The following is a 26,570-nucleotide window of genomic DNA, read 5'->3' as shown; positions in this document are numbered from 1 at the left end:
ACAAATATGCATTAGAAGGCCATAATATATGCATTTAGTCAATTAAGTCTAATGTATTATTTAAGGCTTGGTGCGTGATATTTATCACAAGCAAATGGCAATTTATACAGATTATCAGAGTCTAAATTAGGTGCACAGCTTGTGAGGATAGCTCGTTCCTTGGAAGGTGCAGCCACGACTTACTGTACTTGGAGCTCGTATAGTAGAGGGTCTGGTGGCCACACCCCATGTCTACTTTGGCTCATCAACAGCTTTAAAGCAAATAGTCAGAGCCCATTCCCCTGGCCCTCTTCAACGGCTTGTGAAAGCCACTGCCAATACCTTAGAGAGGGACCACTTCCTCAGTGAGGTTTTACTTAAAATCATGCACCCTCTTGAGCGTCAATGGTCCCCCGTCAATCTACCAACCAGAGTTAGTGCTACTTAACAGTTGCCTTCTCATGAAACCAAACCACCTACATGCTGTAGGCAGGAGACATGGGACTCCCTGTAACAGTCACTCAATAAACAAGCAGTGAATATCTACCCTGCACCAGGCTTTGTACTCAGCGTAGAGAATCCAAAGTTGGATGAGGCAGGGCCCCTGTTGCAGTGATTCAGGGTCATGCCGACGTCTAGGGACAGGTTTTAGCATCCCACCATCAAGGGGTAGAGCCCTGACTCTGTCACTTATCAGCTGTGTGATCACTCTTTAATCCCGAGTTTCCTCAGCTTTTTCAGGGGAGAACACGTACTCACAGGTTTGTTGTTTTTATAAAAGCAGCACTATTTTTAACAGTAGCTATAAACCTGCCCTCACACCCTTGCAGGACCAGCTTTTGGGCCTGCTGTGTCTTTCCTCCAGATATTCAATCACACCCAATATGAGTGGATTTTTTTTTTCTTTGTTAAGACTTTATTATAGGTTTTCCTGTGGAGGCAGAGTGTTAATATTTCATGTTCCACAGCAATCTACCCTAAACATCTTGATCAGAAATATCTGTTTTCCTGGTTTGTTTTTTTCCTGCTTCTCTCTCCCACCAGGCATGGCTTCTCTGGTCTCAGCGGTTCTCAGCTGTTCACTCTCTTCTGAAACCCCCATGCCTTGCATCTCAAAAAGAAATTCCTGAACTTTACAGGGCTCAATGGTGCTAAGGGATCCTTGAAAAATCCAATCTCCGTAAGCTGAGGTCCTTGCCCATTTGCATGAGATGGACTATATTTGATTTGGAAAAAAAAGATGGACTTGATAAACTATAAATATCATTGTATGTGAGCTGTTCCATTGTGAAGAGATCATTTCTTTGTAACTAAATGAGGCGGGAAAGAGAGAATTAGATGGCCTTCAAGCAAGGCAAATGCCCTACCGTATTTAAGTTGGGTAAGATCTTGTAAAAGGCTGTCTCTAAGCTGCTGAGGTAGAAGTAACAGTGCCTTGAAGCTGTGGACTATTTTTGTTGTCAAGCTGGAGGGCGTTTTACCAGAAACAGTTGTTGAGATAAAATATTTAACAAAGTGAAAGAGAACAATATAGGTGACAATCTGAGCCTAACTATTTCTTCCCAAAAGAAAAGTTGAAATAATTGCACTTACCACCCAGTACTCCCCACCAGAACTGCACAATTAATATTTTATTATATTACTGTCATCAGTGGAATAAGCAAGCCATCAGAAGGAGGGATACGTGATCTCCGCACATCCTTTCACCCGCTCTTTCTCCATTCCTGACGAATTCTGTTCTTCAGCCAAAGGGCACGTCCCCTAATCCCCTAAGTGCCTGGCAATTCTCCCAACTTTTATTTTTTTCTCTTATCATTGTCTTAGTCTAGCAAGATCTCCCTGCCCACCTCCATCTCTACATGCCCAAATCTTACCCACCCTCGAGGCCCAGCTCAAGAACAGTTAACGTTGAGTACTGTTGTTATCCCTATTTAATAGATGAGGCAATAGAGACACAGAGAGTTTAATGGACTTGCCCCGTATCAAACAGCTAATACAAGATGGAGCTGGGATTTGAACCTTAGGATGTGACCTTAGAGTCTCATGCCCTTAACGTCTATACTCAATGCCTTTGGTGATTGTCTCCCGGGATCTTCTCCCCCGTCAACGGAGATTTTCAAGCACTTTATGTTCACTTTTCCTAAGACACTGTGCTTCTTCTCCCTTGTACTGAAAACATCTCCCTCTTCCCTTTCTCCAACTAGATTAGATGAGGGTTGAATCCATACCAGCTTTATCTGTTTACTTTCTTTTAAAAACACACACACACAATAGGGACTCAATAACTGTAAGAGCATAGAAATTGTGGGCCCCAACCAAAGCTGACAATTTTTCTGCAGAGTAGATGTGGTCATTTTAACATCCAAGAGGTCACTCTTGAACAGGGGAAATCTGGAGAAATATTCTGTGGTTAAACAAAGGATTTCCCCTCTCATTTCTTTCTTCTCTGCAATATTTGGGCCAGAAATGTTGGTTTATAAGCAGACTGATTATGTGTGTGTTGGGGACTTAAAAAACAAACAAACAAAAAGTAGATTTGTTTCCACAGCAGGAAATAAGGCAGGGGAGAGGAAGAAACTGTAAAGAAGCCAATTTGTTTTTTTCCAAACATGAAAAGGAAAAAAAATAATAATTTAACCAAGAAATTATCTCCAAACGCCCAGGGAACCCCCTGCCTGTCCAGATAGACAAAACACACAATCATTCTGTGTGTTTTCTTGGGTTTTTAATTTGGTGCTGGCAGTGAAGGGGAGAAGTATTAGGAGTCCAGAAATGCACATATGCAAGAGAAGAGGCAGAGGAGCCAGCAGTTGGAGGGTGTGTGAAGCTACGAAAGGCTGTGTGTGCAAAGATCCAGGGTTGTGAGCAATTTCGTTGTACACATGATGTGACAGGGAGAGGACAGCAGCTCTCTTGTAACTCCATCAGCTCACGAGTGAAGTGATGAGCCTTAGACCTTCCCAACTTTGATAATTAAAAATCATATAGGATGATTACTAGAAACACACATTCGCAGCCCGCATCGCAAGCCCCCCGAGTCAAAATCTCTCCAAGAGGCATCCTGGAATCTTTCAATTCCACAAGTGCTCCCAAAGATCTTTAGGACCAACTGAGGCAGGGAAACATTCCTTGAGTGATGGGAGCTAAATTTCTATTTTATGGCAGATTGGGGTGTAGGAATTCGAATGTCCACATCCTCAGGGTAAGGTAGCAGAAGGAAACCAGATTAGAAATTAGGAGACTGGTGAGTGACTTAAACTCTCCTGGCTTTGTTGCTTCAGTCTGTGAAGTTTTCTTGCCAGCTTCACACCTTCTCTGCAAGCTCCAGGCAATGCTTTCTGAAGCTGACCCCCTGGTTTCTGAAAGGTTGTTTGCCAATAGCTATCTCATTATGAGCACCTAACTACAGCACTGAGGCCTTCTCGAAACAATTCCGAGTACAAAAGTACCAGTTCTGAGTTGTAGGAAGGGGCTCTGTGGCAGCCAGTTTTCAAGATGGCCTCTGATGACTCTACCTACCAGCATTCATGCTTCTGTGTAGCCTGCTTCCTATTGGATGAGCTATGATTGTGGAAATAGCAAAGTGTGGCTTCTACCGTGTTTCCCCGAAACTAAGACCTAGCCGGACAATCAGCTCTAATGCATCTTTTGGAGCAAAAGTTAAAATAAGACCCGGTCTTATTTTACTATAATGTAAGACCCAGTCTTATATTAATTTTTGCTCCAAAGGATGCATTAGAGCTGACTGTCCGGGTCGGTCTTATTTTTGGGAAAACATGGTAAGGCTAGTCATAAGTGACATTGCAGCCTCCATCTTGCCCTCTTGGATTATAGAATTGCTCTCTCTAGGGGAAGGCAGCCATCATATTGTGAGAAAACCCAAGCAGCCCTATGGAGAAATTCATACAGCTAGGAACTGAGGCCTCCTGCCAATAGCCATGTGAGGTGCCATCTTGAAATCATATTTTCCAGCCCCAGTCAAGCCTTCAGATGACAGCATCTCGGCCAACATCTTGACTACACCCTCTTGAGAGACCCTGAATTAGAATGACCCTAGTAAATGACCTAAAATTCTGATCCACAGAAACTTTGAGTTATTGTTTTGAGCTGCTATATTTAGAAGAAATTTGTTATGCAGCAACGGACAGTTCCTCTCTCTCACCTGTGTCTGATAATGGCTTAACGGGGGCCTAGGAATTTATGGTCAACATGGATGCAAGCTTGAGTGATAACCACTAGCATGTATTGAATGCATACTAAACACTTTACATACACCATTTCATGTCATCTTCTTAAGAGACAGACATCATTTCCCCCATATTATAGACAAAGAAACTAAGGTTAAGAGAAATCAATATGCTCATAACCTCTGATTTAATATGGGTGAAGTCAGAACTTGGAAAAAAGTTTTGCTTCCAAATAAATTCTACTTTTTAAAGCTGAATATTATTTCATTGTATGTATATACCGCATTTTCTTTATCCGTGCATCTGCCCATGGGTATTTAGGTTGTTTCCATAATGTCGTTATTGTGAATAATGCTGCAATGAGCATGGGAGTGCAGCTATCTCTTTGAGAACTTGATTTCAATTATTTTGAATAAATATCTAGGAGTGAGAATTGTTGGATCATATGGTAGTTCTATTTTTAATTTTTTGAAGCCTTAAAAATAAAAGGAAAATCTTCGATAAATGATAAGATGGATGAACCTTGTAGCCATTATAGTATGTAAAAGAAGCCAGCCACAAGACAAATACTGTATGATTCTAGTTATATGAGGTTTCTAAAATAGCCAACTCATAGAAGCAGAGAGTAGAAAGGTAGTTGCCAAGGGCTGGCAGAAATGTAAAAGGAACTATTCAATGGGTATAAAGTTTCGGCAAGATAAGACAAATAAGTTCTAGAGATCTGCTATACCACACTGTGCCTATAGTTACTGTACTGTATACTTAAAATGTTGTTAAGAGTGTAGATCTCATGTTAACTGTTCTTACTACAATTACAAAAACAGAATTCTCTACTCTGGATCTGCTCACTGTAGTTTCTAGGCGCTTTGTATCCATCTCAACTCATTTTTGGTTGAGGGTGTTCCATCTCACTTGACCTTGGTCTGTACATCTGTGGAAAGAGACATGTATTAGGCTGCCCCGTGATCTGCATGGATAGAGTGGGAGAAATATGGGTTCAAATCCAGGCTGCCTGAGCCGCAGTAAAAAGAGGATAATAATAACTACTTCACAGGGAACTTGAAAGAATTCAGTTTCACGACACATATGCCATCGTTTTGTAATACCAAAGAAAATTAGCATTTTAATCATCATTATTATCTTTATCTATGCCAAACTCATAGAGGTTATTGTATTAAAAGAGTCAATTATTCCAGCCCACCCAGGGTCTCCATAAAGAGCCCCAGCTTTAAGGACAATTGATGCATCGTTCTTTCCCAGAAGATGGAAGAAACATCAAATAGCTACTTATTGTTTTCCAGCTATAATTGATTATGGGATAAGAGTTGTTTTGTCAATCTTCCACCACAGTCGTTGAATAAAACGTTAGTAAATAATAATGATAAAAAAACAAACATTGTCTCTCGAATCCCACCCACACAGCCTCTCCTGCTTGTATCTCTTTGAAAATGGTCTTTTTCTATGACCTGAAACTAATAAGAAAATTTAAAAAAAGAAAACGGTCTTTATGAATATCAACTTCTGGAAAACAATGTTTCTTATGTTGTATCATCAATAGTAAGGGAAAAAGCAAATTAAAAAGATTACCTTGGCTCCTCACCCTTGGGACCCTCCCTGGTATAGATGATGGGACTAGAGGAGAGGGAGGGAGTGGGAAAGAAAGGGGCAAGGAGAGAGAAAAACCCATGTCCGCAATTTCCAAGCCAGAGGCACATATTTTTCCTGTAAAATTAAAAACACAAATCAATTTCACTCAACCTCTAAAAGCAGAAATGAATGGGGGATTTGACTGGTAATGTTTAGAAATAAATGATTTTTGGAAATTGATTGTGATTTTAAAAATGAAAGCTTCTGCTTTTTTAAAATAAAAAAGAATAGCTACAATTTCTACACATGCACCAGCACCTCATTTTATCTCCCCCCCCACACACACACACACACACTCCCATCTCCTGTTCACCGTCCTTATTTTCCTCTTGTGTAGCCTTAAGGCAGGCTTTCTTCTACACAGCAGTCTTCTGGATTTGGGCTTCATCTAGTCTTCAGTCCTCTCTTCCAACATTGCTTCCCCTTCCACCCCAATGGCACACGCACACCAGTGAGGATTCTCCCAGCATTCTTTTCTGTATTTCTTGGGAGTACTGCAGATTCTGACCCTAACACCTCTCTCTAACCCACCAAGTTTCTCTTTGAGATTAAGAGAAAAAGGGTGGAAACTAAGGGTAACGGAAGTTGGGAAGGAGGGAAAGAGGGAAGGAGAAAGGGGGAGAAAGAGAGAGAGAGAGAGAGAGAGGTGGCTATTAAGATGGGAAAAAGCAAGGCAGACATACAGAGAGACTGGGGGGTGCAAATTAAGGCGTTAGAGAACAACAAGGCTTAAAAGAATCTAATTTGAAACTCACTATATTCTATAGACTCCAATGAAATAGTTTCCCTAAACCTAGGAATCTTCTTGGAATTCATTCTCTCTCTCTCTCTCTCTCTCTCTCTCTCTCTCTCTCTCTCTCTCTCTCGCTCTCATTCTCGCTCTCATTCTAGTTTTCTCTCTCTCACCCATATCCTCTTCCTCTTTCTCTGTCCCATACTCCACTCAAAAAAAAAAAAAAAAACTGACCTAAGCTATGGCGCATGCCAGCATCACCACCTTCAGTACTGTCACCTTCACTACACACACACATACACACACGCACGGACTCACACTCTCACATACTACCATACAATCACTCTCACAATTTTCACTTACAATCTCACACACACAATCACAGAGACAGTCTCACACACAATCATATACATAATCACACTAATCACACTTATTGTCACAGACTCACAATCTCACATACACAATTACACATTCACAACCACAAACACACACACACACACATACACACACACACACACACACACACATATACAATCTCATATTCACTCTCCCCATAGATTTTACAGATGAGCAAACCACTGACGTGACCTGGGGAAGGCAAGCCCAGATGGAAGTGTTTGGGGACTGGGACCCTTTCCCTCACTGTATATTCCCTAAGGGGCTCTAGCAACACTTATTTTTTGTCATCACCTCTTATCTTCTTCACCCAAGGTGGCAACAAGCCACACCCCTCAACCACCGTAGACACAATCTCCACAGAGGAGAAAAACATTTAAGGACAGTGGGAGATGGGGTATCATAAGTCCTCTTTAAACAAAAGGTGTAACTCAAAGGAGCTTCTTTCTTCATGGGCTATACCTCAGAAAATATCTAAATAATATCTAGAGATTCCAAACAGGCCAGAGATTTGGATTGATGCTACCTGCCATCCCAGCTTCGAACGCTACTGTCCTGTCCTTAGAAGCCCATCCAGTAGCTCTGGTCTCTGGTCTGGGGCACCTTTCTTTCCTGGCGTGTTTTTCAAACACACCCTTGGAAAGTACTAAGAGGTTGCTCAACCTTTTGTGGCCTTGCACTGCCATCGTGTGGCCCCAGCTGGTACTGCAACCACTTAAACTGCAAAAACCAATGACAGCTTCAATGGGTCCAGGACGTGGAGGAAGACTAGGGCTGACCTCTAAGAGATTGTAAGTGGGGTACCTTCTTGTTCCCACGAGGAGTGCTGGCATATCCTGTAAAAAATATCTGAAGGCAAACATGACAAAACTGCAGCTGTCCTACTATGGACACCTCAGGAGAAGGCAGGGTTCTTTGGAAAAGACAATAATGCCGGGGGAAATAGTAGGCAACAGGGAGAGGAAGTCCAAATATGAGATGGATTGACTCCATAAAAGAAGCCACGGGCATGAGTTTGCAGGAGCCGAGCAGGGCTGTGAGGACAGGACATGGGGGACCTCACTCATTCATAGGGTCTCCAGGAGTTGGAGCTGACTCAACGACATGTAATACACACACTCAAGAAACTTGTGCAAATGTCCAAACACAATTAACCTCTCTGACCGTCGAGCACATGTTTTGTTTCACTTACTGTGAATGTAGCACTTACCAAAATTCTAAACTGTATGCAAATTAAATGTGTGTGTATCTCTCACCCCTACCAGGCAATGAACTGGCAGATGGCAATGCCCGTGTGTTTTTTTCACACTTTGCAAATAGTAGGAAATCTTTAAATGCATATTGAAGGAAAGAGAAAATACTGCAAATAAATGACTCAGTAACTCCTTAGTTGCCCTGCCTTTCACCTGCTGACTCCATCTTTACGCTTTCCAGAAGAGTGCTAGGATATAGCTAACAAGTCCTAGCCTGGGCTTCCGAACTATATTTTTGCCTGCATGAGCTATGTGTCCTTGGGCACATCCCAGCTGCATAGAGAGGATTGACTCACTCTAATCACTAAGGTCCCATTCAAACAGATGACAGGGTAGTTTTCAACAAACCTAAGATACAACTAGCGGCACTTTTAGTGTACAAAGACAGACAAGATGCACCATAGTTTTAATTTCTCCCCATTTATCTCAAGGCACAGGGCTTGGTTACAAAGATCAGGCACTCAAAAAATATCTGGAAGACTCTATTAAATGGATACAGAACAGACTGCAATAAGAAAAGCAAAATGGCCACCGCATAGATGTGCGTGGCTAACATAGCACTCCATTCAACAGTTCGCATTTAGATTTTCTATCTCCTGACACACGCATTCTGCAACACAGTATGTCCACAGTGGATGACATTAACTGGAAGCTGTGGTGGGCTTTTCAGACAGAGCTTCTTAGAAGGGCAAGTCACATTACCAGTTAAAATGGGAGGATGGCATTTGAGAATAGCACAGGCAAAGCATGACATGGCAGACAGGCTCATGGTACAAGTGGTGGCGACATTAGCTGCGGACTCTCAGCCTGATTTCAGAAGCCTCTCTCATGCTGTAATCCCAATGGGTATCACCTGAAAAATCACCTGCTCCTGTGACCAGAAAGCCAAGCAGAATTCTGTGGTTGGTCACATCCTATGGCCTACACTGTTACACATAGCCCAGCCCAAGCCCTTATCACAGATGCACGAGAAGCAGGAAAACGCAGGTCATGTTCAAGGAGACCTCTTCCTATGCCTGGCAGCGGCTTGGGCACATTGCATGTGTTTAGTAAGTCACTCAGTACAATGGCCTGTTGACACTCTTGCTTCCACAGATGTTTTCAGAGATTCTAGTCTAAGCCAGGAACGAGGGTAGGCAGACATCGACTCCCAACGCAACCACCTGAAGAATCATTGCCCTGGAAGCACTGGGCCAGCAGCTCGGACATTCATGGTCTCAAGTGAAATAGTCACCACGAAGCCCTCCGAGTTAGTCCATGAAAGGCTCGAAGCCTTAATACTAATTGCTGGCTTCTGCGTCCCTTCTGCATATGTTTTCCTGATGAATAGTTATGATTATTTAATTTGTAATGGACCAGAAGGAACTGATTTTACCGTGGCCGATGGCCAGGAGCTGAGGATGCTGAGACCAAGCATTTTTCAAACTGTATCTCAAAATAAAAGAGAGTAGCCAGGAGTTTTCCTTTCTTCTTTGCCAACACTGTATGTGCTTCTTTTCCTGTTGAAATGGAACGTGTTATCTCATTTCATTGCCCTGCTGTCTCTTGGGTCAACCTGTAGTGCAGAGGCTGTGGTAGGAATCCTGGAGTGTGAAGTTCACAGAGACCTTGGAGACGGATGGACTTGTCTGGGGTTGACAAGCATAGGGCACTGCTGTCGCCATGCTCCCAGCTCCCCCCTATGGCAGACTTTGCAAATCCATCAAGCCATTTGTGTCTTGAAGCATTTCCTCAACGTGCTGCTCCACATTCATCAGGGTTGGCACTTAAGGTACAACCGATTTTTTTTACTTTTCAATTACAGTTGACATAACATATTATATTAGTTTCATGTGTGCGACATAGGATTAGACTTTTATATAACTTACGAAGTGATCACCCTGATAAGTCTAGTACCCACCTGACACCATATGTAGTTATTACAATATTATTAACTATATTCCCTATGCTACACCTTACATCCCTGTGACTGTTTTTGATTAACTAGCAATTTGTACTGCTTAATCCCGTCACCTTTTTCACCCATCCCTCCAACCCTTCTCCCATCTGATAACCATCAAAATATTCTCGGTATCTATGAGTCTGTTTCTGTTTTATTTGCTCATTTATTTTTATTTTTTTAGATTCCACATAGAAGTGAAATCACAGAGTATTTCTCTTCCTCTGACTTATTTCACTTAGCATAATTCCCTCTAGGTCTATCCATGTTGTCACATATGGCAAGACTTCATTCTTTTTTTATGGCTAATATTCCATTGTATATATGTACCACTTCTTCTTTATCCATCTGTCTCTCAGTGGACACTTAAAAAGATGTAACCTATTTTAACTGTTGAACCTGAGATCTTGGGAGGATGGCTTCTCAAGTTGCAGTTAGGATCAGAAATAGAACTCAGATTTTCTGATATCCAAAACATTTCTCCCCTGTCTCTTTCAGCTGTAAGCTTCCTAAGGATAAGCATTACTTCATTTTTCACCTTAGGGTTTTTTTTTTTAATGATTCAATCAATACATGGGTTGCACTCCTATTTAGCATCTGCCCATCCACAATGGGATCCAGAACAGAAATCCTCACTATACCTTAGAAAGTTTCCAATCTACCTAACTCAACTCTCTCTACTTCTTGGTGTCCTTTCTCAATGGGTTGTCAATGCTGAAAACCTCTCCTTCACTACCTGAAACTCTGCTCAGATGCCATGCTCTCCACAGGGATTCCAGGTTTGTGTGTTCCTAGCACCATCTTTATCCCCAACGTACATTAACTTCTGCCTCCTCTGTTCTTACATAACATTTTGTTTTGCATCTTAAACTAGACTTCCGTTCAGTTAATTGTGTTTCTGCCTATCATTTCCCCAGACTGTGACCACAAAACTCTAGAAAACATATTTACATGCGGAATAGAAAGTGCCTAGGATACCACAGGTTTCTGATGAATTTTAGTTGGATTACATCGAGTTCCTAGAATCATCACCGTTAAAGAGAAAATCACAGAACTTACAGCTGGAAAGTATCTTAGAAATCATGAGATCCAGGATGGGAACTAAGCTTTATTTTAAAGCTAATCCCAAGTAATTGTTTGTGGCTCCCTGGAGCAGCATGTTTAGAACGACTCAAAGTCCAAGTTCAGTAGGAAAGAGTGTTGAGTTGGGTTTGTGATGTGTGCCAGGAGTGAGAAAGGAGGAAGTACAAAATGTATGCCTCTACCGCCATCAGGGATCAAGTGCATTCCCTACTAGTTAACTTTAAAGCCTGCGTAGTGTAGGGTATGATCTGGGATTTCGACTGGAATGTGGAATTTGAATGCTATACCATAAAGTGGTTGTATAGTTTTATTCAAATGTTTTATTCTCTTGGAGCTTTAGTATCACTGTTTATGAGATGAGCATGGTGGTTTTCTCTCTCCTTACCTTGCCAGATTCTAGTGATGGTTGAGAACATGGTCATGAAAGTATATTACAAACCATAAAAAAAAGTCCAAATGTGTTCCTATGGAACACTGACCTCAGCGATCACCCAATAAGTGGAAATAGAGACTCCAATCATTAAAAAAAGACCTGCTAGTACCCAAAACTGGCAGGGCACTTTGCTATTCAAGCATGTTCCTTGTCTGTGTCTATGATTTATCTACCGTGTAAGAATTACTCACATCTGGCCATCATATGCCCAATAACCTGGACACTTGTCAGGATCAAAGAGTATCTGGTCCAGAAAATAAGTGTCTTGTCACTGGTTTTACTCCCTGGAAAATATTTAATGTCATCAGTTATTAACCTGTGGAATTTCTACCAGATTGAATTTTCTGTATTCTGTCTCTTCCTCTAGTTTCCTTTGCTGTGTCTTAGTTCATGGTTTCCTTACCTCTGTTTTGAGCTTTGGCTGTAATCTTCTGATGAGGCTGCCTTTCCCTACTAGGATCCCACTGGATCTAGCCTCCACAGAGCCATCGGAGTGACCCTTCAAAAATATAAAACAGTGCCCTATTACTCCTAGTTCAAAGATCTTCTATAACTCTGGTGCCTTCAAATAAGGTCCAGAATCCTTAGAATAGCAAATAATCCTATAACAAAGTGACTTCTGTTTAGTCTTCCGGACTCACCTCCACCCGTTCACTCATTTAATAGTAAAAGATCCCTCTCATCACCTTTCTCTTAATGTCCTGATATTTCGTGACTCGGGGGTCTCTGTTAGCAGTGCCTTCTCTGTCTGAAAGGTCCATCCTTTCCTATCTAATTGGCAAAATCCCATTTATTATTTAGGATGAAGTAGGAATATCATCTCATCAGGACTCTGTTTTTCATTCCCGTAGACTCCTCCCTCTGTGCTACTCCCATCTTTTTGTATATGCTTTACCTAGATATTCCACTAAAATGTTGAGTCCTTACAGGGCTCGATTATCAGTAAACAGATTAGATCAGATTGTGCACCCCATTGTTTTGCATTCTGGAAAATTCATTCAGCATATTTTGAATCATCCTACCATATCATAATCATCCATTCAGACGTTTCTCTCTCTCTTCCCTGTGAGACCATGAGCTGCCTAAGGTGAGACACACCCATCCTTCTCATCTTGCAGTGTTTACACAGCAGCCAAATCTGCCTGTAAATAGTATTGTGCTATTCTCCTATGCAAACTATTCCAAACTTGCAATAAGATCCAAATTCCCACCACCACATCAGACGTCAGGTCTTGTGTGCTCGGGCCTTGGTTCGGTCCTCTACCTCATTTGTCCTCACCCTCACCTTCACCCTCACCCTCCCACTGAGCTTCCTTTTATTCCTCCAAGTAAACCTCTTTCTATGTTAGGCCTTCCCACTTGCTGCTCTCCTTGACTCAAAAGCTATGCCCCAAACTTTCATAAAACCCAGTATGCTGATCCAACTCTGAATGAGAGGCTATGTATGAAAGAAAAAGTTAATAAAAGTCAAATTCACCAAGGGTCTGGAGAGATAGACAGGCCAAAAGAGCATACAATGACGGAGATAGACTGGAAACTGAGATTACTTATGAGTTTGGGGTTCCACTTTGATTTCAGCTTTCTCTGAGCTCAACGTGCCTTAGCTTTCAACTCTCATTTCAAACACCATGTCCTTGGCACGGTATCAGCTGACCACCATGTCTACACCAGCTCTTTCCACCTGTTTTATTTTCCACAGATTGTTGCGGAAAAGCGGCGAGGACCAAGAGACTCAAGTGGCACGCAGAGATCAGGGAGAACACAGCTTTATTACGCCGGCGGGCTCAGCGGAATTATTCCAAAGACTGAGCACTTCCCGGGGTCGAGGGCTTTGTTTTATAGAGTTAGGCCTCCGGGTTTCGGAAAGATTCGCGCTAGTGCTCTTGCGACACTAGGGATTGGTTAAATCTGGCCAGGGTGCAGGGATGTCAGTCCCTAGCAGCTGCGTTTCTTCAATGTTCGTTTTGATGGGGGAGGTCTCTAACCTTAGTGCCTGCAGGAGACAGCTCCGATAAGGGGAAGGAGCTCTTAGCGGGGGGGTTTGCCGGGGAAAAAACTGTCCCAACAAGATCACTTACCATTCCCTGAAATTGTCCTATTTATTGATCTGTTCAATGTATATGCTTATCTCCTTCCACCAGAATTCAAGCACCATGAGGGAGAGCACTGTCTGTTTTGTTCATCCTTAGGTTCCCAGGAGGCTAGAAGAGCACTTACTTGGAAGGCACTCAATGCTTATGCATTTGTTAAAGGAGTAAATGATTTCATCTGGTTGCTTGGTAAGTGTCAGCTGAATGAATTAGTTAATAATTACTTTTTCAGTGGCAGCAACTGACTTTTTAAATCGCAAACCTAAATTGTTTTCAGTAAGGTAGGGATAAATGTTTGACGTTGTAGAACACCCCAGAAAGGGTCCTGAGTCTCCCTCAGGTGGGCCTTATCTCTGTTAATTCAGCCCTTTCAGCAGAGAATGAACAGGGCAGATAACTCAATCCAATCACAGTAAAATCTTGTTAACAGTTCTGGGCATACATAAATAAACTAACTCTCTTGTGGGTGCCTGGGGTCAAACCTGCAGCCAGAAATGAAGCTTTTATATTTTCCAAAGACTTTATTTCATTTCCTCTTTTTTTTTCTGTTTTCACCTATTTTCTCCTACCCTCTTTCCCCCACCCACATATAAACCCAGATAATCTATTTCACTGAATATTTCATGGTCCAGAAACAGCGGCTAATTACCCAAGGACAGCACAAGCTGGGGAGAATCAGGGCACTAGCTGAGGGTAGGTGGAAAAGCAGTCATTTAAGAGTAGGCAAATCATTCATCTGGCATGCAACCAGATTTCCTGCCATCTATGCTTTCTCTAGTCCAGACTCTATTTGCGGGGAGAAGGCAAAAATGGATTAGTTCTACTTCAAAAGCAGAGAGCGAGGAGACCCAAAAAGATTTCATGACTGACCCAAGGTCACCCAACCCTCTGTGTGGCCAAGACCAGCTGTGAGACCTGAAAACGTCCCTTCCCTCAGCAGATCTCCCTAAGGCTGTTCTGGTACCTGGCTACCTGCCTGTAATTTTCCTGACTCTGAATGGGAAGAGAATAATAGGAAAAAGAAAAAAAAAAAAGTTAATAAAAATCAAACCTCCTCAGACCCTGAAGGGATGGACAGACCAAAAGTGACCGTTTACTAGTGTGTGAGATGATACAGAGTGAGTGCATTTATTAGTTATTGGTTTACACTTACCTGGATCTTTCTCAGAGCTTCCCAAGGCTCCTTCTGGCTGAATTTTAAAGTTCTAAATTCTCTCATGGACCTTACTGAGCCTGGATGCATACAAAGGCACAAGAAAACAGCAGTGTGAACATTGTGAACAGGCATGTTGTGTAATGCTGGACATGTTTCTTGGACTTGGGGGCTGAACATCTTCCCCTATCAAAGTCTAGAGGAGGGTGCCATGGTCCAGGCCAAGCTAATGAGAGATACTCCAGCTCCTTCCATCCTGCACTGTGATTGGTTCAATGATAAGCACGTGACCCAACCCCAGCAAATGAGAACACTCCCTGGGCCTTTTCCAGAATTCTCTACAAAGATATTTTCTCCTTTCTGGGATTTCAAGCTGTAAGGACCACGCAGGCCTGGAGCTATGAAGTCACTATCCCAAGATCCACAAAAGCTCACTGCAGAATGTGGAGATGGGCTTCATCCAGGCTGAAAACTTGGGATTCTGAAGGAATGATAGGGTTGACTTCCCTGTAAATCTGCAGGCCCTTCACCACCCTTTAATCTCTCTCTCTCTCCCCCAGAAGTGCCCACTTTCCTTGTCAATGGCAGACATACCGGGTTCCACTCTCCTTGGGATGTGGCTTTGATAGTATCTCTTCACACTTTTCACCATGCATCCTCTCTGGTCAGTGCCCTTCCCCTCATATGCCCTTCACCTCTGACCTATTCTCGAAGGTTCTTCCATCATCCTCACAATGTTCCTCCTACCACTGCTCCTGACCTCCTGTCACTCTCTACCTCTGCTTCTCAGCTCTCCCAGGGACATAACCACTTGCGTGCTCACACCTTTCTTAGAACCTGTCGCACGTTTTTCATGGCCTCTCCCACATGTAGTAATGGAACACGAAGGGGGAGAAGGGCACCACGCACAGATTGGAGAGGTTGGGTAATGTTTCCAGAAGAAAGTGACTAACAAGCTGAGCCCTGACAAATGAGTGAGAATTACCCAGGTGAAGGATGAGAGAATTAGGGAACAGAATGTTCTGAGGCCTTGAGCTGAGAGAGCTCTAAGTACTGTCTACATAGAGATTAATAGAACATCAGTGAGAAGAGGAAGAAGTTGTAAATACGGAGCAGATTCTGAGGTCATGGTAAATCAGCTGGGTTTCATCATAAGGGAAATGGGAAGACACTGAGGTAGACTTAAGCAGGCCTCCATCTGAGGCTCATCCTTGTTCTTCTTTCCTGGCATTTCCTGTCAATTCACCTTGGGTCTTTTTGTTGTCTCTTACACCTGTCATATCTCTCTCTCTCTCTCTCTCTCTCTAAGCTAGCTCTGTGTCTCCAACTCTTATGAATTCTGGTCTTGCCTTTTGATCAATCACCGCTTTTGGAATCTTCTGGAGCCTGACAATGTCTCAGGGGCTTATCAGAACTTCTTAGGACCTGTCATAGTCTGTTGTGACGTCTCATGTCTTATCAGTGACTCTTGGCTTCTTAAGGTCTGTTAGGGTCTGTCACACGTCTAGGTGTCTTTTGGGGCTGCACTTACCTCTGATGTGTCACCACTCTCCATTTTGGACTATAACCCTGTGGTTAATATATCTGTTTCTGCTCTCAGTGCCTGCCTTGGTGTTCCCTCATCCATAAAAGAATCAGTTACAACTGACTGTCTCCCTCTGTCCTTAAAAGATGAGGCGCTAAGGATTTCGAAGAGTTCATACATTTCTCAGGCCAAGCCTCCAGAATTTGAGGGTAGTTTGAAACCTACAATAGGACAGATTTTCATTACCCATTGGGTTAGGTGCATGTCAATCATTACTTCATGGCCAATGAGCTGTAAAGAAATGTGGAGGCTGGATTTCTAGGACAGAACCTAAAAGTTCAGTTGGGCAGGCAAGAGTTAGCAGGGTATTTTTCTCTATGACTTTGGCAAGAGATGTATGAGAACATTACCTCGCCTTGAGTCAGGAAGCTACATTTCATTCAGGGAAACTGAAACCTAGAAGAATTTCAGTGGTGGCAGCATTTAGTGATACCTCCAGGACAGAGATCAGTGTTGGAAGCCAGGCACACACAGATAATCATTAAGTCCTGCCCCAGGACAGGGGTGGGGTAAGGGAGCTTCAGAAGGGAAGGCAGGAAAGGCATGCAAACGTTCAGTCAGTCTTTGTTTTAAGGTTCCTCTAGAAAAACAGCAGAGACAAAGACAGAGAGTCCCATCTCACGGGGGCACACAGCTGAAGAGGGAGCTCACCATGCTGGGTGAGGAAGCAGGAGACGGAACTGAAGTCCTAGGAAGGGCCAAAGTTGTTTATTACGATGGAGTGCCACTGACAAATTTCAACAGGGAAGTGACTTTGGAAGACGGCTCTGGCTGCATTGTAGAAAATCGACAGTAGAGGTCAAGAAGGGAGGCAGGGAGACAATTTAGAAGGCTGTCACCAGGATGGAGACTAAAGATGATAGCCCCAAGTGAGGCAGATGGATTGCACCTCAGCTGTCTGCTGATGAATTCCTGTAATTAGTTGTTTCCTGTGTTTGTCTAATGGGTAGTAATGAGAGAGTAATTTTGTATCATCTTATTTCCGCAGGGATGGAAGTGGAGCACCCCTAATAATAGCAACAAGAAACTGTATTTATTATGTTATTTTACCCTCACAATGACACATACAATATGTACTTTTATTTTCCCCATTTTAAAGATGTAATACACTAAGTGGGTTTCAATACTTGCCTACTGATATACAGCTAGGAAATAGCAGTTCTGACACTAAATGACATGCTTTTAATATTGCAAAAGTAATCTCAACACTAAGAAAGCATTTTTTTAATTATTATTTTTCGTAAAAATCTTAAAGGATGGTACGTATTATTTGATAATATTTTTCTTAGTGTTAAAAAAATACATTTTGTATAACAGAATTTCATAAATTTGCCTGATTTTAAAAATCACCCAGGGCACCCAATAAAAATGCATATTTCCTGTCTCCTCTCCTGGAGCTTTTGATTCATTAAGTCTAGGGTGGGGTATATGCTTTTATAAATTACCCCAGAGACTCCTATGATCAGACAAGTTTGTCAAACATTCTACATAAGATGCTTTTTATTGGCTGTATAAGATTTAATTATGTAGATATTTCACAATTTAATTTACAGTTCTCTGCTGGTAGATTGTGGGGTTTAATGACATTTTAATACTAAAACAAAACTGTGATGATCAGACAAGTGCATATCTCCAATTATTTCCTTAGAGAACCATGGCATTTAAACTCAGCTCCCCAGCTCTATGATTAAGTTTCACATGCTTGGGAAACGAGCCTGAGAGCTTCTCTATTGCAGCTAATTCTGAGAATGTGGTCATTCAGGAATTAGATACCAACTACAGATCAGGGAAAAGGAGGCACGTAAAACATAAATGTATACATTTAATTGTCTTCTGCTTAACAGTTGCCAATTTATATACATTAAACACCCAGTAATTTTATGTTAATGCGTCTTATGTTAGGTGCGTTCCTGTATATCTTATTTGATCATCTCTGCATCCCCACAAGAGACTAGTACCCTTATTCTACAGATGAGTAAAATTGAATTTCAAAATGGTAAACCTCCCTATGGCATATCGTAGGTCAGTACTGAGTATGCAACTATTTGACATCATTTAATCTTAAAGACAAATATATCGTTAGGTGTTTATTATTATTATATCAAAGACAGAGTCACAACTCTTATCTTCTTTGTTTGTTTGTTTCAGATGAGGAAATTGGAGCTGAGAGTGGTTGAAGATTTTGCTTACAGGCACATAACTAGTAAGAGGCAGTTGTGGTATTAGAACCCAGATACATAGTTCATTTATAGACCGTTTCTGTTTTCCAGCACATTCAATTCAGCTATCATCAAACTTTTATTTTTAGATTAAAAAAAGAAATATTCCCCACACCTTCCCTAAAGCTCCTATAAAATATTTAACTTAAAAAAAGTCAAGGATCCATCAGTACGCTTATATTTCTGGAAAATGAGAGAGGGTGAGCCCCTGTTACCTGAGTCTGGGATTAAGATCAGGAATCTTTTTCAGTCCGTTTGGCAGGAAGAAACTTTAGTCCAGAGAAGAAAGAGTGCTGTGATCGGGCTTCAGTTTGATTTCAGCTTCCTGTGGAGAACTGAAGGCACGGAGGCTGAAAGGAAGACGAGGTGAACAGGTGGTCAGGGAACTGTATGAATGTCGCCTTAATTTTAGGAAGGAAATCAATCAGATTACCTCTGTTCCTCCTCTGCTATTCTCAATGGAACAGTCCAGAGAGAGCAGAGGGAGAGGGCAGACTTGGCACCACACGGATACAGATTTGAATCTCTACTTAACGACTGAGTGAGTTTGAGCTGGTCATGCCATCTCTCTGAGCCTCAGTTTCTTCTACTGCAAAGACAAAATTGAGTCAGAGGATGATTGTGATTGTTCACTGTGATGATGTGACTAAAGGACCAAGCACATTTAGGTTCAGAACGTGCCCTTTTCAGATTGACCGTTGCCTTCCCCAAAGCTCCTTCTTCAGAGGGCACCTGCCTTAGCTCTCCCAGGAGGCTGCTTTCATCAGGGTGGCACACAGGATGGCTTCTGAGGGAGGGTTCAGTACGCAGAAACAGCTGTCACCAATCCTAGAACAAGAAGGCCCCTCAATCTTCAGCTCTTATTTTGCAGACAGTACTGAAAAAAACGAATCTGAGCTTGTAACAGGGAGACCAACTTCTGTGTTAAAATTTCAACGCTGATATTGACTACAGAAAGTGGTTAAGTCACTTTGGGTACAGATGGTATGGTTCTTAAATGGAGAACATGACAATATCACCTTTATAGCCGGAGTATGATGAACACAGAAAATACTGGGATGCAGGTGCAGTGCTAACATGTCTTGGCTCTCATTCTGACTCTGCCATGGTACAGTTTGACTCGACATCATGTATCTCTAGACCAATATCTAACCATCACAAAGAAGAGGCTTGTGACCTATGGTTAAAATCTCTTCTAGCTCTGACAGCCTGTGATTCTGTGACTTGATTAAAGTCCCACCAAGGTAGAATCTACTTTGTCACACTCCTAGCCTGGGTAGTTCTACTGTATACGGTCATCTCAGCTCAGAGATTTGTGCCTTATGGCTTTTTGGAAAGTCTTGTTCCGGGCAAGAATTGCTTTGCATGGTATTTCCAAATCGCAATCTTTCTAGACCCCTGGAATACCCTCATCTCTTCTGTGTCCCAGGGGATTCACCTACCTGCCCCCTCGGTGGTGTTCTTTTGCTGTGAAGTTTATCAAGTGTTAATTTACACTGTAGGCTAGATTTTTCCTAAGGGAAAGTCTATAAGAGGGCATAAGTTAAACATTCCTAGGTCTCCCATTCAGTCAAAGAGAAGACAAGGATGGCATCACTGGTACAGCAAGTAGTTCAAGGCCCAGAACCCAGACATTCAGTATGTGTGACATAGATCCGTGAACAGCAGAATTATTGCCTAAATTAAGTTATTCTTGGGAATTAATATAGCTTGGACTATAGAACCACACAGTTCCAGATTCCTTTGACCTAGAATATATCAAACTTTATAGAGGATGTGAAAATCAGTGAACCCTGGGTACATTTCTATGAGACAGTATAAGGGATATAAAAGTTACTTGAGTCCTTATCTCAAATACATCATTTTCTCTATGTACAGAGTCATCAGAGGAACTGAGGTTAAAGCAAACTTGAATGAAATCTGCATTGTCATTTTCTCTCATCTTCAGTTCCTGCTGGACTTTTGGGCTAGTTCACTGAAATGTCTTTATCTTCTGTACTCAAGTTTCTGAACACCTAATCTGTAGTGAGTGTGAATTGTTTTTGCTGCCAGGATCTAGTCCCCTGGATCCAGCTATGACTGAAATCCTAATCCAGATTTTTTTTTCCCTAAACACATGAGCTATTATCAGTTGTTCCACCTGCCCTACCCACCTAGGGCAGTTTGAGTTATATTCCTTCCACTGGCAATTGGAAGTACCTCTGCCCAATTAAAAAATTGTCTGCCTAATTAAAAAAAAATAATATTTGTTCTTTCTATCTCATAGGTCTTATATAAATATAAGTTAATAGATTTTGTTCACTAACTGCAGGTCCAGTTCCAGGTACTATGCTAGGAAATGAGAACGGTGGTAAATAAGACAAGGTCCAGTACATAAGTATCTACATTTTTAGCCCAGTACATTTTAGCCCAGTACATAAGTATCTACTATTAGCCCAGTACATAAGTATCTACAGAAACAATTACAGCATCGCCTGTCTGACCATAGTTATAATAAACTCATGAGAGGAAATGAATTGGTTTCCCTAGAGAATTTAGGAAAGGCTTTACAGAAGAGGAGACATTTGAACTGGACATTGAAGGTTAAGTAGAAGTTTTTCAAGTAGAGCAATGGCTCTCAATCAAAGGTATTTTTATCCCCCAGGGGACATTTTTGTTTGCCACATCTTAGTGTTAGCAGGGATGCTGCAAAATATCCTAAAACAAAGAATATATCCTAAAAATAACAACAACAACAAAAGAAACAAAAATATCCTGCAACAACTCCCCCAACAAAGAATTATCTCTGGCTGCAAAGCCATTAGTCATGAAGTTGAGAAATTCTGAAGTAGAGATATTAAAAAAGAAAAAAGAAAGAAGGAAGGACGGAAGGAAAGAAGGAAGGAAGGAAAGAAAAAAGGAAGGAAGGAAAGAAGGAAGGAAGGAAGGAAGGAAGGAAGGAAGGAAGGAAGGAAGGAAGGAAAGAAAAAAGGAAGGAAAGAAGGAAGGAAGGAAGAAAGGAAGGAAGAAAGGAAGGAAGGAAGGAAGGAAGGAAGGAAGGAAGGAAGGAAGGAAGGAAGGAAGGAAGGAAAGAAAGGAAGAAAGAAAAGTCCAGAACAAGATGAACATAAAGCCAGCGGTCTTGATTAGTTCAGAGTGATGAAAATGTCTTGACGCAGGAGAACAAAGTTGAAGGCAAATGAAAACTGATCTTTGACAGTAAGGGCTTTGGACATTATCCCATAATTATAGGAAGCTTTCAAAGTTCTTTTAAGCTTGTAATTAGAGAAAAAAAAAGCCTCCTATGTTTGACATCTTAGAAGTGGAACAGTTCTACAAGATGACCAGTTCCTTAATTGTGACTTTGATTATCTGGGGCTATTGACGGTTAGTAAAGATTCCCATAATAGGAGACAATCTTAGAGAACTGTGAGGCTAGAACAATCGATGGGTTATTAATGCCACAGCCGAAATTTACCAAAATGATGCCAGAGCTATGGATGATCAAGGAAACCACTGAGTTTGGCTTCTTTCTAAAAATGTTTATTGGATTCGGAGCCAAGCAGAAGCCCTGCCTGCAAACAGCCTTTTCCATCTCCCCTGTGTCACTTACTCCCCCTCTTTGGACATTCTGCCAATTCATCTTGAAATAATTAAATATTTTTATAATGAATCAGATGCTCGTGACAGGAGCCAGATTGACGACTCTGGAGGAGGAAGCTTGAAGTGCTCACGTTCCTCACACTGAGACGACAAGAAGAGTTATGTGTGCTGAAAGATTGATCGTCAAGCTGTCCATAGGCACCTCTTTGGCCTCCAGAAAGCGGTTTAAAATTAGACACAATCTGGAAGCCTTTTAGAGCCAAAAAGGAGTGTGTCATTCTTGTCGATGTTCTTTCCTCCTTACCTTCGGTGGAAGGAATTTCAGCTTGTATTCAAGAACCACCTACAATCATACTCAAAAGGTTGCCTTTGGCAACCCCTGCCCTCTTCTTGGCCATCTCCCAATTTTTAGAGTCACTGAATTTTAGAGTTAAAAGAGATTCCAAAGATCACATAACTTACCTGTTTCATTTTACAGACGAGGAAAGTGAAAGCCAGAATCAGATTCATGACTTATCCAGGACTGCACAAGCTATCGTAGAATAAACTAGAGACAACTTCCAGGTTTTTGGGTTGTTTTCTTCCTTTTGATGGCTACCCTACTCCACTTATTTTTTTCCAGCTTTGATGGTATATAATTGACATAACATTGTGTAAGTGTAATGTGTGCAATGTGATGACTTAATACATATACATATTACAAAATAACAACCGCAACAAGGTAGTTAACTCATACATCAGCTCACAGAAATACCACTTTTTGTTGTGGGGGTGATGGTGCGAACATTTGAGATCTTCTCTCAGCAACTTTCAAGTATATAATATAGTATTGTTAAGAAGAGTCACCATGTTATATATTAAATCCTCAGAAGTGATTCATCTTATAACTGGAAATCTGTACCCTTTGACCAACACCTCCTCATTTTCCCTACCCCTCAACCCTTGGCAACCATCATTCTACTCTGTTTCTATGAGTTTGTTTTTCTTTTCTTTTTCTTTTTTTTTTTTTGGATTCCACATATAAGTGAAATCATTCAGCATTTTTTTTTTCTGTGTGACTTATTTCACTTAGCATAATGCCCTTAAGCTCCATTCATGTTGTTGCAAATGGTAGGATTGCCTTCTTTTTCATGGCTGAGTAATATTCCATTGTATATATGGAACTCTTCATTCATTCATCATTTCTCTCTTCCTCCATCCCTCAATTGACACGTAGGTTGTTTCCTGTCTTGGCTATTATGAATAATATTGCAATGAACATGGGGGTACAGATATGTCTTTGAGATAGTGATTTCATTTCCTTGGGATTTACATACAGATTCGTCTCTTCTTAAGCGTGTATCCTCTTAGGCAACCTGATTTCCCCTCCCACCCTATCACCCTGCTCCCCACGACTATGAATGAGAGTAAAACTATCATTAGGAAGTTTCTGATCCGAGCTTAACATCATGTTACACTCGTCACACATATAAACCCTGATTCTGTAACAATCTTGGGAAATAAGAATTACTATAATTATCCTACAGAGGAGATGAGGAAACTGTCTCCCAGAGCTTGAGATACCCAAAGATCTCACGACTAATAAATAGTAATTCAAAGTTCAAAGTCAATACTTGTAGAACTGTGTCATGCCATGTAAGCTACCCAGGTCTGCTTCAAAAATGCTTCCTCTATTTGTTCCAGCCATGATAACTTCCATGTCCAACTGGAGCTTTTCAAGCAGGTATCGAAGAATCAAGCTGACTGATAAATTTCACTTTTTTTTAAAGGGAGGAGATTTTTTTTTCCCCATTCCTGATGTTTCCTTCCATGCGAAGGAAGCTCCATTTGCATTCTGTAGGTGTCCTTTCTCCTCTAGTTTTTTGAGTGTCGTTACCACAAAAGGGTGTCTACTTTTGTCACTTTTTTCCTGTATTTATTGAGATGATCGCGTCAGTTTTTCCCCTTTTATTCTAATAACATGTGTATTAAATTGATTGATTTCCATACGTGGAACTGACCTTGCCCTCTTGGGATTCATCCCACCTCGTTACAGTGCATAAGCCTCCTGAAATCCTGCTGATTTGGTTGCTAGTGTTTTGTTGAAGATTTTTGTTTCTATGTTTATAGGGGATACTGGCCTCTCCCTTTCTTGTTTGTGATGTCTTTGTCTGGCTTTGGTTTCACAGCTACTGGTCTCCTGGAATACACTTTTCCTTTTCTGTGTTTTGGAAGAGTTTGAGAAGCTTTGGGGTTAATCCCCATACAAGAGGAATTGGAGTGACCCACCTGCTGAGTTTGGAAAGAAGAACTGGATATAAGCAGCCTTCCTTTCTCTCTCTTGCGTTTGTGAGCAAACTGCTTTCAGGTGGGACGTGCAAGTCTTCTCAGCTTTTAATGGCCTAACTTTCAACAGGAAACCTGTCGCTGGATGAATAAGTCTGCCTCAGCCTGGAGTCAGTGTTAGAACAAGTACTTCCTTGTAGTACAAATCATCCTTTTAATTTCAGCTTTTATCTATGACGAAGTTAATATTTTTTTAATTTTGTTCACTTTAAATCCAAAGCTTGGTCTGGGAAGAAAGATTTTATAAATCGTCAAGTCCTCTTGGACTTGAAGAACACTGAAAACAGAAAGTTCTGATTATGTCTCCCTGGAAGTGGAGTAGACATAGTGAGAAGTGCCTAAAACTTACCACATACATTAACAGAAAGAATATGGGATTTGGGAATTTCAATACTTGAATCAAGATTAAAAATAAAATATGCACATAGTGTTTTGTATATGTTAATATAAATGTTTTTAGCTTTTTCTCTCTCTCCCCCCACCCCATCCCCCCACTGCCACACCCGGGCTAGCTGCGTAAAATTAGGCAAAGCCTCTATTTCCATCTCTGGAAAATGGGAAGCAAAATATACACGTTTTAAAGCCCAAGTTTCCTTTACAGCCCGCGCTGGCCCCTGCTCACGCCGGCTCACAGGCAGACGGTGCACATGTCCTCCCAGCTCCAGTTTCAGTTGGTGGGTTGACGTCTGCGGGGCTGGGAGGAATTTTCCCAGGACATGGGGAAATGTCGCAGAAGGGCTTTCTGCACCTGGAGAACCAGTTGCTAAACGCTCATCAGCACACCTACTCCAACCTGGTTCGCCACTAGTCTATACCGTAGTCCCCTCTCATCTACCGTGTCACTTTCCAAAGTTTCAGTTACCCGCGGTCAACCGCGGTTTGCAAACGTTAAGTGGAAAATTCTGGAAATGAACAATTCAGAAGTTTTAAATTGCAGGTCGTTCTGAGGCACGCGATGAAATCTCGCGCGACCCGGGCGAGACTCATCCCTTGACCCAGCGTCGCCCCGCTCCCACCTGTCGGTCACTTCGCAGCCATCCTGGCTCTCAGGCCGGGGGCCTCGGTACCGGTACCGCCGTGTGTGTGTTCCAGTCACCCGCAGGTGGCTGCATAACGGCCCCGGAGTGCAGGAGCAGTGATGCGGGCCATTCGGAGATGCCAAAGAGAAGCCGTAAAGGGCTTCCTTTGAGTGGAAAGGTGAACGTTCTCGACTTCACGAGGAAAGGAAAAAAGCCATAGGCCGAGGTAAGGACACATCCATCCAGGAAATTCTGGAGAAGGAAGAAGAAATGTGTGCTAGTTTTGCTGCCGCCTCTCAGATTGCACAAGTTATGGCCACACGGTGTGCTAAGAGCTTCATTAAGAGAGAAAAGGCATTGCGTTTGTGGGTGGAAGACAGGAACCAGAAAGGTATGCAGCAGGTGCTGCAACAACACGGTTTCACTCAGCATCATTTTGTTATGATATTGATGAGAAGGGGGGGGGGGGGGGGCGGGATCAATTCCAGGCCACGGCCCCGTCTCTGTGGCGTGTGCGGGTTCCCCACGTCTGTGTGGGTTTGCTCCCGTGGCCCCGGTTTCCCGCCACACCCCACAGATGCTCGTGTGCGGTGACCGGCCAGGGCGCAGGGGGCGCAGGCTGCGTGTGGGGAGCCCTGCGGTGCAGGGGGGGTTCCTGCCCGGTGCCCCGAGCTGTGTGGGGAGACGCCAGAGCCCGTAAGACTGGAATACCGGATGTGCAAACTCATGATCTTACTGGTTCTTACTCATCTTTCTGAAACGTATGTGTGGCTCACGTGTATTTCAGTGTTGAATTTTAGAAGTGTTTGGCGTCTTTACTTACGAATAGAAGTATAGTGATGTTTTCGTGACCAGAAATATGCCTTAGCGACTTACCTCTTGTTTATACTAATTAGCCTGTGATGAAACTGGTTTCGTTATGCTTTGTTTTGCCTCAAGTTGCGGTT

The 26,570-nt window shown here is 42.2% G+C and overlaps 1 long non-coding RNA gene across 1 annotated transcript in view; it reads left to right on the top strand.

The window, feature by feature from the left end:
* The window catches only part of LOC117032254 (uncharacterized), a 94,511-nt gene extending 69,557 nt beyond the window's left edge, over positions 1–24,954 (top strand). Inside the window, exons 3-4 of the long non-coding RNA XR_004424708.1 lie at positions 13,840–13,929; positions 24,448–24,954. This is a non-coding gene — a long non-coding RNA (uncharacterized LOC117032254). The remainder of the gene's footprint in view (positions 1–13,839; positions 13,930–24,447) is intronic.
* Positions 24,955–26,570: the final 1,616 nt, after the last annotated feature.

The sequence above is a fragment of the Rhinolophus ferrumequinum genome, chromosome 12 (assembly GCF_004115265.2).
Source record: "Rhinolophus ferrumequinum isolate MPI-CBG mRhiFer1 chromosome 12, mRhiFer1_v1.p, whole genome shotgun sequence".
Taxonomy (NCBI): Eukaryota; Metazoa; Chordata; class Mammalia; order Chiroptera; family Rhinolophidae; genus Rhinolophus; species Rhinolophus ferrumequinum.
Note: the sequence above shows the minus strand (reverse complement) of the source record. Positions and strands in the feature narration are given on the sequence as shown.